The sequence below is a fragment of the Macrosteles quadrilineatus genome, unplaced genomic scaffold (assembly GCF_028750875.1).
Source record: "Macrosteles quadrilineatus isolate MER2022 unplaced genomic scaffold, UCM_ALF_1.0 Scaffold_3__2_contigs__length_128488019, whole genome shotgun sequence".
In the NCBI taxonomy this organism is placed as follows: domain Eukaryota; kingdom Metazoa; phylum Arthropoda; class Insecta; order Hemiptera; family Cicadellidae; genus Macrosteles; species Macrosteles quadrilineatus.
Window position 1 is genome coordinate 126,963,613 of NW_026542596.1, and position 9,400 is coordinate 126,973,012.

The 9,400-nt window shown below is 35.7% G+C and overlaps 1 long non-coding RNA gene across 1 annotated transcript; it reads right to left on the reverse strand.

The window, feature by feature from the left end:
• Positions 1-3,409: 3,409 nt before the first annotated feature.
• Positions 3,410-7,720, reverse strand: LOC128990478 (uncharacterized). Its single transcript, XR_008490532.1, has 3 exons — positions 7,604-7,720; positions 4,881-4,909; positions 3,410-3,576 (listed from the first exon to the last, which is right to left on the reverse strand). It is a non-coding gene; the product is annotated as an uncharacterized LOC128990478 (long non-coding RNA).
• Positions 7,721-9,400: the final 1,680 nt, after the last annotated feature.

Here is a 9,400-nt window from a genome sequence, read left to right on the forward strand (position 1 = left end):
TTCCTGTTCGATCCTAACTACCTGCCGTATCATCATAGAAAAAATAACTTTATTTTTTCTTGTCAATTAGTCTAATCGAATCAAAACACGTCTTCACTAATTTTGGCATGTGCCGACGCATCGTCTGTTTTGATCCAATCCAGTTGAATGCATTGATTTAAAGTATAAAATAGTTGTATGTGTAGGTTATAATTTTAACTGGGTGGTGTTCACAGAGGTGTCCATAAAACTGAGCGTAGTTATCAGGGAATTTTTATTTCGTCATTCACTCTCACCATCAAGCTTCATTATTTTATTAAAACAATATTTTTATGGAGACAATTATTATTTGAGTGATTAAAATACTGTAGTTACATATTTTCATGAATATAAACAAAAGATTTATAGCGCTGCACCCTTTTGGCAAACCTTCTAACTTCATAAATGCTATTGAACATCATAGAACCAACTTGTTAAATTGAAACGGATGTTAGATTCATTTTAAATATGAATGTTGGTCCGTCTTGAGTACGGGAATCGAGTAGTCCATTTAAAACGGTATATAGTTATATCAATATTTCTATTCCTAATTCAAGCATAGTTTAAGCAGTTCAAAATTTACTGTAAAGGAAAAGCTACCAAGATGAATTATTAAAACATGTAATCATTGTTATTTTCCCAACCTTTCCTAAAAAAGTCGAGTAGTATAGTAGTTTACGCAACGATTGCGTTAAGTGAGTCTTTACGACACGAGTAGAAAATTTAAGGCACGAGCCTTGGCGAGTGCCTTAAAAACTTCTACGAGATGGCAACACTGGCATGGCAACACTTAAAGATAATAATACTATGAGCAGCTGATTGACTATTATAACTACGATTTAACCTGTCATTTCGTGTTTATAGTTTCGGTATTTCTGAACTTTCTGGACTTTTCTTTTAAACGTTTTTAAAACATTCCTACGATCTTAATAAACAAGAAAATACCGTTAAAGCATTTTTTTAGGCACGGAAACTACTCCAAATTACAAAAACACACGGAACTATATTCTCAAAACGCGGAGCACATTTATTGCCGAGGAAAAATAGCGGAGTGATACGGAACGGGTACTACTTTCTCTAGGGCACCTAATTTGTGTTGCCAGCTGAACCTAAAAACGTATTGTATAGTGTTTGAAAGACTAATTATATACTTTATAGTGCCTGTAGGAAAAATATAATGTGTAACACGAGTGCAAAAGGCCTTTGCTGCACTCGAGATCATTCCGCACGAGCCGCTCTCGTGTGCAGCAAAGTGCCACTTTGCCGACTAGTTACACAAATAACTATTTCCAGCTGTTTCAACTACACAAGTTGGTTCTATGATATTAAATAGCTTAAAAAGTTATAAAGTTTACCAACAGGGTGCAGTAATATTAACTTTTTTGCATTTTGTGTCCTCTTCCCGTTGCAAAGCACGGGTACAACAGCTAGTCTATAAGTATAAAAGAGGATGTTTGTATATATAAATCTAATATATAAAATTCTCGTGTCACAGTGTTTGTCTGCAAACTCCTCCGGAACGACTTCACCGATCGTTATGAAATTTGGTGTGTAAATTCTGTAGGTATGCGAATCGGACGTAAACTATTTCCCGTTTAGAAATTCTTAAAAGGGCTCCGCCCCAGTGGCTCTGGAGTTTCCCATGTTAAACTTTATGAGAAATGGAATTAATGAATCTTAACAGCTGTTTCAATTAAACAAGTTGGTTCTGTTCTATGATGTTCAATAGCATTAAAGTTACAAGGATTACCAACAGGGTGCAGCACTATTATTTCTTTTACATTTATGACAACAGCTAATTTGCAACCAAAAGGTGAGTGAGCGTAGCGAACGAACTTCAACCTGGAGGCGAGTTAGCGTAGCAAACGAGCTAACCTGAAGGCAAGTGAGCGCAGCGAACGAGCTCCAACCTAAAGGTGAGTGAGCGTAGCGAACGAGCTCCAACCCAAAGGTGAGTGAGCGTAGCGAACGAACTTCAACCTGGAGGCGAGTTAGCGTAGCGAACGAGCTAACCTGAAGGCAAGTGAGCGCAGCGAACGAGCTCCAACCTAAAGGTGAGTGAGCGTAGCGAACGAGCTCCAACCCAAAGGTGAGTGAGCGTAGCGAACGAACTTCAACCAGGACGTGATTGAGCGATGCGAACGAGATCATCTTGAAAATTAAGAAGTTAAACGGGGCAATGGAATTAATGAATCTTAACAGCTGTTTCAATTAAACAAGTTGGTCATGTTCTATGATGTTCAATAGCATTAAAGTTGCAAGGATTACCAACAGGGCGCAGCACTATAATTTCTTTTACATTTATGACAACAGCTAATTTGCAACCAAAAGGTGAGTGAGCGCAGCGAACGAGCTCCAACCCAAAGGTGAGTGAGCGTAGCGAACGAGCTCCAACCTAAAGGTGAGTGAGCGTAGCGAACGAACTTCAACCAGGACGTGATTGAGCCATGCGAACGAGATCATCTTGAAAATTAAGAAGTTAAACGGGGCAAAGCCCGCGGGTTACAGTACAGCTAGTATTGTATAAAAATGTAAGACTTAATTTCTAAAAAACTGAAACCCTAAAGTAATGTTGCTTTTGCTTATGACCCGAAGGAAAAGAAGGCCTTTGCTAAGAGTAGAGACTGAGAGTGTAGGCCTACCCTATCAAGTAAGTCTTCTGTATCCAATAGTCAATGATTGTATTCTACCAAAAGCTAGAACAGAATGTTAGTGTCGGCTGCTAGACTTTTTAAAATGTAAAACTTAATTTCTAAAAAACTGAAACCCTAAACTAAAATTGTGGCTTAGACATTCCCTAGTTCTCAAAATTATCTTTCTTTCAACACAAAAATCATGAAAATCCGTCAAGTATTGATTCAGAATCGTGAAATAAAAAAAACCCTGTCTACTATCATATTTTTACGGAACCGGATGAAATTCCTAGAACTCTCCACTTTGACTGCTCCAGCTTCTCAAATGAATAAAAACATAGTTCAGTGAGATGAACGTTCCAACTATTCTTAAGGTTATTAATTTTCCGTTTCTTTTATAACAGAATACTGCGTTGACTATGTAATTCAACCACATGTTTTTGGTATACATTGTTTTAGTAAATCTAGTCTCAGTTTGTGATCATCAGGACTTGTGTCTCACTGGTTTCTTGTGATATACTTGTGAGTAATTTGGGGTTCTGATCCTTCTCTTGCTGTCTATTTGATAACAAACATGAGACATTAGTTCCATTAAGACCATAAACTGTTAGACTTTTAAATTTAAAAACAGTGTTTGGAGAGTTTTTTTTTAATTTTTTACCTAATCCTAACTGTGTTTTACACTGTCTAAATTTCTTCTTTTTTAGCGACACTATAAATACAGATTGCAGAAGTAGATTGGTCAGGAAGAACAAAAATTACAATTGTACTCAGTTTTATTTCATATTTGTTACAATGTTTCCATTGAGTGCTCCAAGAGCTAGGCACCTGTCTGCATCGGACCCATCTCGTCCGCTACACCCATCGGCATATCATCAGGCATGGTCATATCAGCCACAGCGAATGCTTGAGGTGGCATGGCAACCTGAAAAACAAAACAGATGGTTGAAGAATTGATACACTTTTGTCCGTTCACGAATACAACAAATTGTGCATAGAATGGACACGAATTCAACAACATTTGCCAACCGACGCTTATCACCTACAACTACAACATACAATCTACAACTACCTAAGTGAGCTCCGAGCCCTCAATGGAGAACTTTTTCAACGTCCAAACTAGCTTTAATACTTTTAATACTTTTTTAATACTCTTCATTGAAATGGTGACCATACAAAGTATTTTAAGCGAAGTATGAATGGAGATGAGTGTAGGATGAGTGGCGCGATCATGTAGTCTTGTTAGTGACAAAGGTCGTCACATTCTTTCTTTTGTCATATTCTTCCAGCTTAATAGTCAATACTGCTAATGACAAGGGGACATACAGTTTATGGTGGAATCCGGACCACATTTTTGTCTTGGTATTAACAATTTCGTCTAATTGTCAGGATAGTACTGCGGATAGTTGTCGTACTCTCTAGTGGGGACATTAATCCACACCAGGGAGTATCGCATCCACAGTGCATGCCTATAATACCCACAATTCGTGATTTCCTAGTAGCAAGATTACAGGACGACGCCACCGTCCCAGTTAGTTATACTATTAACTTGCTATTAACATGATTGTTCACACAAGGTTAAAGGTTGGGATCTTGCTTGGTTATACAAGTTCCACACAGGTGAATAAAGAGGAGGATAGGTAACTAATCATATTCTCCCAACAAATATTTCGATATGCACCTACAAATGCACCCGTAATCCTTTTTGTTTTCTTTATTAGCATTTTCTTTGTTGCCAGTAAAGGAGTTAGTTATACTTTATCTTATAACAGGAGAAAATTGTTACGTATATTTCTCGGTAAACTAAACAGCTCTCGTCATTTCCATATTTCCTGTTAGTTTCCTCTAAACGTAGAAAATGTTTTACACCGAAACTATTTCTTTGGTTTAACTTTGCTATTTCAACATGAATATACATTTCAGAAGTTAGAAGTTGGTTTTTTTACTTATTTTTATTTATTATTCTATTTACTTTTCTATACTAGCCGCCATACCAGTGCTTTGCAACGGCAAGAGAACGATATCTTTTGGGAAAGGATTTTTAGATAAGAATATGCCTATGTTAATTGGGAATGTGAGCTATCATCATGCCAAATTCCAGCCCAATTTGACCAGTAGTTAATGCGTGATTGAACTTCAAACAAACAATCACACAAACTTTCACGTGTATATTGTTAGTATGGTTATAGTAGTATGATGATACATTTTAGAGTATAAAAACATACTCACCTGTCTTACGACTCTAGAAGTAATGTTTTCTGAAAAAGTAAAAAAAAAATATTAAATAAGTAGTATATGAAATAACTACAGTAGCACTACTTAAAAATACATTCTAATCAACGAGAAAAAGGGGAGAGTCCAAAAATGTTTAAAGTTTTAATGTCATGTAAAGTATAAAGAATTTGATTTTTGGCCATGCTATTTACATGGGGATTGTCAAGTAGAAGATATTAATTATGTAAAATACCACATGGGAAAAGGAGTAAAATTCAAGCTTAACAAGGAAAGAAGGGGTAGGCAAAGATACACCTTATCTAACATATTATACTTTTTCATTCTCTGAACGAAAATTAGTATATCTTAAGGTAGAAAAAGTATGTCAATTGGATGGTACGACTCAATGTATTTGACTACACAAAGTTTAGATGTAATAGTATATTTCACTACTAGTCACGAAGTGGGACTTTCGTGATGAGTATTGAACGATACTTTTTATCACGATGAAAAAAAAACTGCTTCATCAAACTTAAAAAATTATCTGATGTTTCGTAACCTATTCATTTTTCTAATCTAAACACAATACGGTTGAAGAATTCATTTAAGTGTAAAATTCAGCTGGTTGTAATTTTGTTTATGTCAGGCAAAGTATCGTTTGTGTAGCGAAAGTAATGTTTATGTAGAGAAAGTAATGTTTATGACAGGAAAAGTCAGCTGATCACTATTTGTTTTTGTTGTATGGAAATTGACGATTTTTGAAGATCCCAGCTGTATGGAAATTGGCTATTTTCGAATACTGAGTGATGAAAAATAATTTTCCTACAGTCACCCGACAAAGTTGGCTTCCTTGTACTGTTTATAGTACAGAAAGCTGCTAATTGCTGCATATTTATACTTTGCCGTACGGTTTATACTTTGCCGTACGGTTTATACTTTGCCGCACATCAGGATTCCAACGAAACAACACAAAACAGCGTGGTTCTATTATGCACGTAATCCGTGTAAGCTTGGAAATAGGTTGGCAACACTTACAGATAATAATACTATGAGCAGCTGATTGACTATTATAACTACGATTTAACCTGTCATTTCGTGTTTATAGTTTCGGTATTTCTGAACTTTCTAGACTTTTCTTTTAAACGTTTTTAAAACGTTCCTACGATCTTATAAACAAGAAAATACCTTTAAAGCATTTTTTTAGGCGCGGAAACCACTTCAAATTACAAAAACATACGGAACTATATTCTCAAAACGTGGAGCACATTTCTTGCCGAGGAAAAATAGCGGAGTGATACGGACCACGGGTACTACTTTCTCTAGGGCACCATTTGTGTTGCCAGCTGAACCTAAAAACGTGTTGTATAGTGTTTGAAAGACTAATTATTTATATGCTTTATAGTGACTGTAGGAAAAATATAATGTGTAACACGAGTGAAAAAGGCCTTTGCTGCACTCGAGATCATTCCGCACTCGCCTGCGGCTCGTGCGTAAACATTGCTCTCGTGTGCAGCAAAGTGCCACTTTCACCACTAGTTACACAAATAACTATTTTTAATGGCTGATATATTTATTGGAATGGATTTATTTCAACGTAAACCATTAAATAAAAGATCGCCAGACAGGATTAACACAAAACAGTTTTTTAAACAGTATCAAACTATTTGTTTAGTAAAAATGCTGGTGTTCCTCAACTTATATTGTAATAAACGCTTTACCAGGTATAACCTTTGACTATTACAATAGTCAATGGTATAACATATTTCCAACAAACGCAGAACACGTACTGAAGCCAAGCTGTAACAAATTGAATCATCGTCGTGGTTTTATTTGAGATCTTTACAGACACAGTTTGAATGTTTAAAACCTATTTAATTTCTTTTAAGCTTTTAAGTGAAACTATAAGGCCTAAAGGTGTAGCCCGACCCGACAGGACATCACACAGGTAAAAGTCAATGGTTGGGTTTGAATCCAAGCCTTAACAGAACTTCCTCTTTTTAACCCTTAGACTAACAGAATCAGTTAACATGTCTACTTTAAACACAAAGCACAAATAAGACTGACCACATTTCACATTACTGAAAACAAGAAAGCCCACCCTTGAACGGCTGAATCGATTAGAGTGTGTTTAAATATTAAAGTGTTTTAAATGATTATGTTTGTCTGACCGGTCAAGCTGACAGTTTGTAATTACGTATTTACTTGTATATTGTCTTGTTAAAACCAGACTTGAAACACATTTCTTCTCCAAACATTATAAACGGTATCAGCAATCTGCCACCTACTGATTAGCTTGTCAACAGCCTTTATCACGAGTAAGTGATGGGAGAAACTATATTTTATGGGGGAAGTAACAAAAGTTGCAAAAGCTTTTTTTTATACAGAAATGGTGTTTGTAATATTTTATTTGGGAAAAACATATAAACTTTAATCAAAATTGATGAAGCAGTTTTTCGAAAAGCCTTTCTGTTATTTAATGGGGTTTTATTGGATAGTCACAAAAGTTGTAGTAACTGTTGTACCGCAGTTTTAACAGTAATGGGGCTGTGCCATTAAGAGTTAAAAGAACTATAAAATACTAAAACTTTAATCAAAATCCGAACCATTTTTGCCAAAATTTTATTTCTCCAATATTGTATAAGGTTTTTGGATACATTATCATTTGGAATAAAAATTTAAATACGAAAAACGCATGGAATAGTACAGCAGAAAGTACTGTTTGTTAACTCGATACTTACGTGCATTGGCCACTAGGACCACACAGAAGATGGACAGGGCGACGAGGACAGCTGTGTTCTTCATGGTGCTGAAGTGCGAAGTGTCGTCGAAGTGTTCCGAGACCTTTTATAACACTGACCGTGAATGATAACCAATATCACCTCCACACATGTCCTGCATACTTCCTACATGTTCTGTACACCTATCGCGAGATAAACCTCCAAGATAACACTGGGGAAACTTCCCTCATTTACAAGCGTAATAGTAAATGGTTACATAACCGTTAATTGTTATCTTAATTGTATTGGGAACTTAAAAAGTTAAAGTTATATGTAGGAAAACCTGACTCTAAAGTTTTAAAGTGGGTTTATCATTTTGTAGATTATTAGTGACTGTTTTCGTTATTGTATTTGTAATACAAAAGTTTCACGTTTTGAGATCGCTATCGTGTCATCTTAAGGTTAGAAGGAACTTGGAAAATAACAAAATTTGCCACATACCGGACAATGAACGAAACACAATAGCTTAAAACAAAGAGGGCGAATATAAAAAGATCGAGATTTAATGAAAAATAACCGAATTAAGATGATTTTTAGTTGTAAAATTAGGTGCAAAGACTTTATTCTACCTAATTCTACAACATAATATTGTAATATCTTGGTTAAATTTTACTACATATATTATCTTGGAGTCGTTTGATAGGTTTAAAAGCTAAATAAATAGTTAGTTGCGACATCTTTTCATAATATTTTGATAGTTTTATAATGTTAAAATGGCCTTCATTTAAAGATCCCTAATTGGACTAAGTTAATTTTATCCCTACTTAGTTCTCTTCTATTTTACTCAGAAGTGTTAGTCAGAAGTAACATAATTAAATTTAACAATTTTAATTAAAAACAACAAATTAGATTTTGTTGACTATTTTTTACACTAAGCTTATCATATTACCTATTAAATATATTAAAATCATTACAATAAAAAAATCATGCATTGATGGGTTAACATTCCAAGTTTCACAATGATCGGTTGAAAAACACAGAGATAAAAATGTTTATGTAAAAAATACAAAATGGCAGATATATGGTTAACGAATTGATTTTGGAAAACGTTTTATTCTTGACTAGCTGTAACCCGCGGGCTTTGCCCCGTTTAACTTCTTAATTCTCAAGATTATCTCGTTCGCATGGCTCAATCACGTCCTGGTTGAAGTTTGTTCGCCACGCTCACTCACCTTTAGGTTGGAGCTCGTTCGCTACGCTCACTCACCTTTAGGTTGGAGCTCGTTCACTACGCTCACTCACCTTTAGGTTGGAGCTCGTTCGCTGCGCTCACTTGCCTTCAGGTTAGCTCGTTCGCTACGCTAACTCGCTCCAGGTTGAAGTTCGTTCGCTACGCTCACTCACCTTTTGGTTGCAAATTAGCTGTTGTCATAAATGTAAAAGAAATAATAGTGCTGCACCCTGTTGGTAATCCTTGTAACTTTAATGCTATTGAACATCATAGAACAGAACCAACTTGTTTAATTGAAACAGCTGTTAAGATTCAATAATTCCATTTCTCATAAGGTTAACATGGGAAACTCCAGAGCCACTGGGGCGGAGCCCGAGAGTCCGATCAGAATAAAAACCACTTAGTTTTCCTATTTAATGCCTAAAGAATCAGTGTACCAAATTTCAGCCTTCTAGGTAAGTGGGAAGTGGGAGAATTAGTGATGAGTGAGTGAGTGAGTGAGTCAGTGAGGGCTTTGCCTTTTATATATATAGATTTTCTCTTCGTTTTGACCCATATGATTATTTCCCGGAGTTAAAATCTGTCTG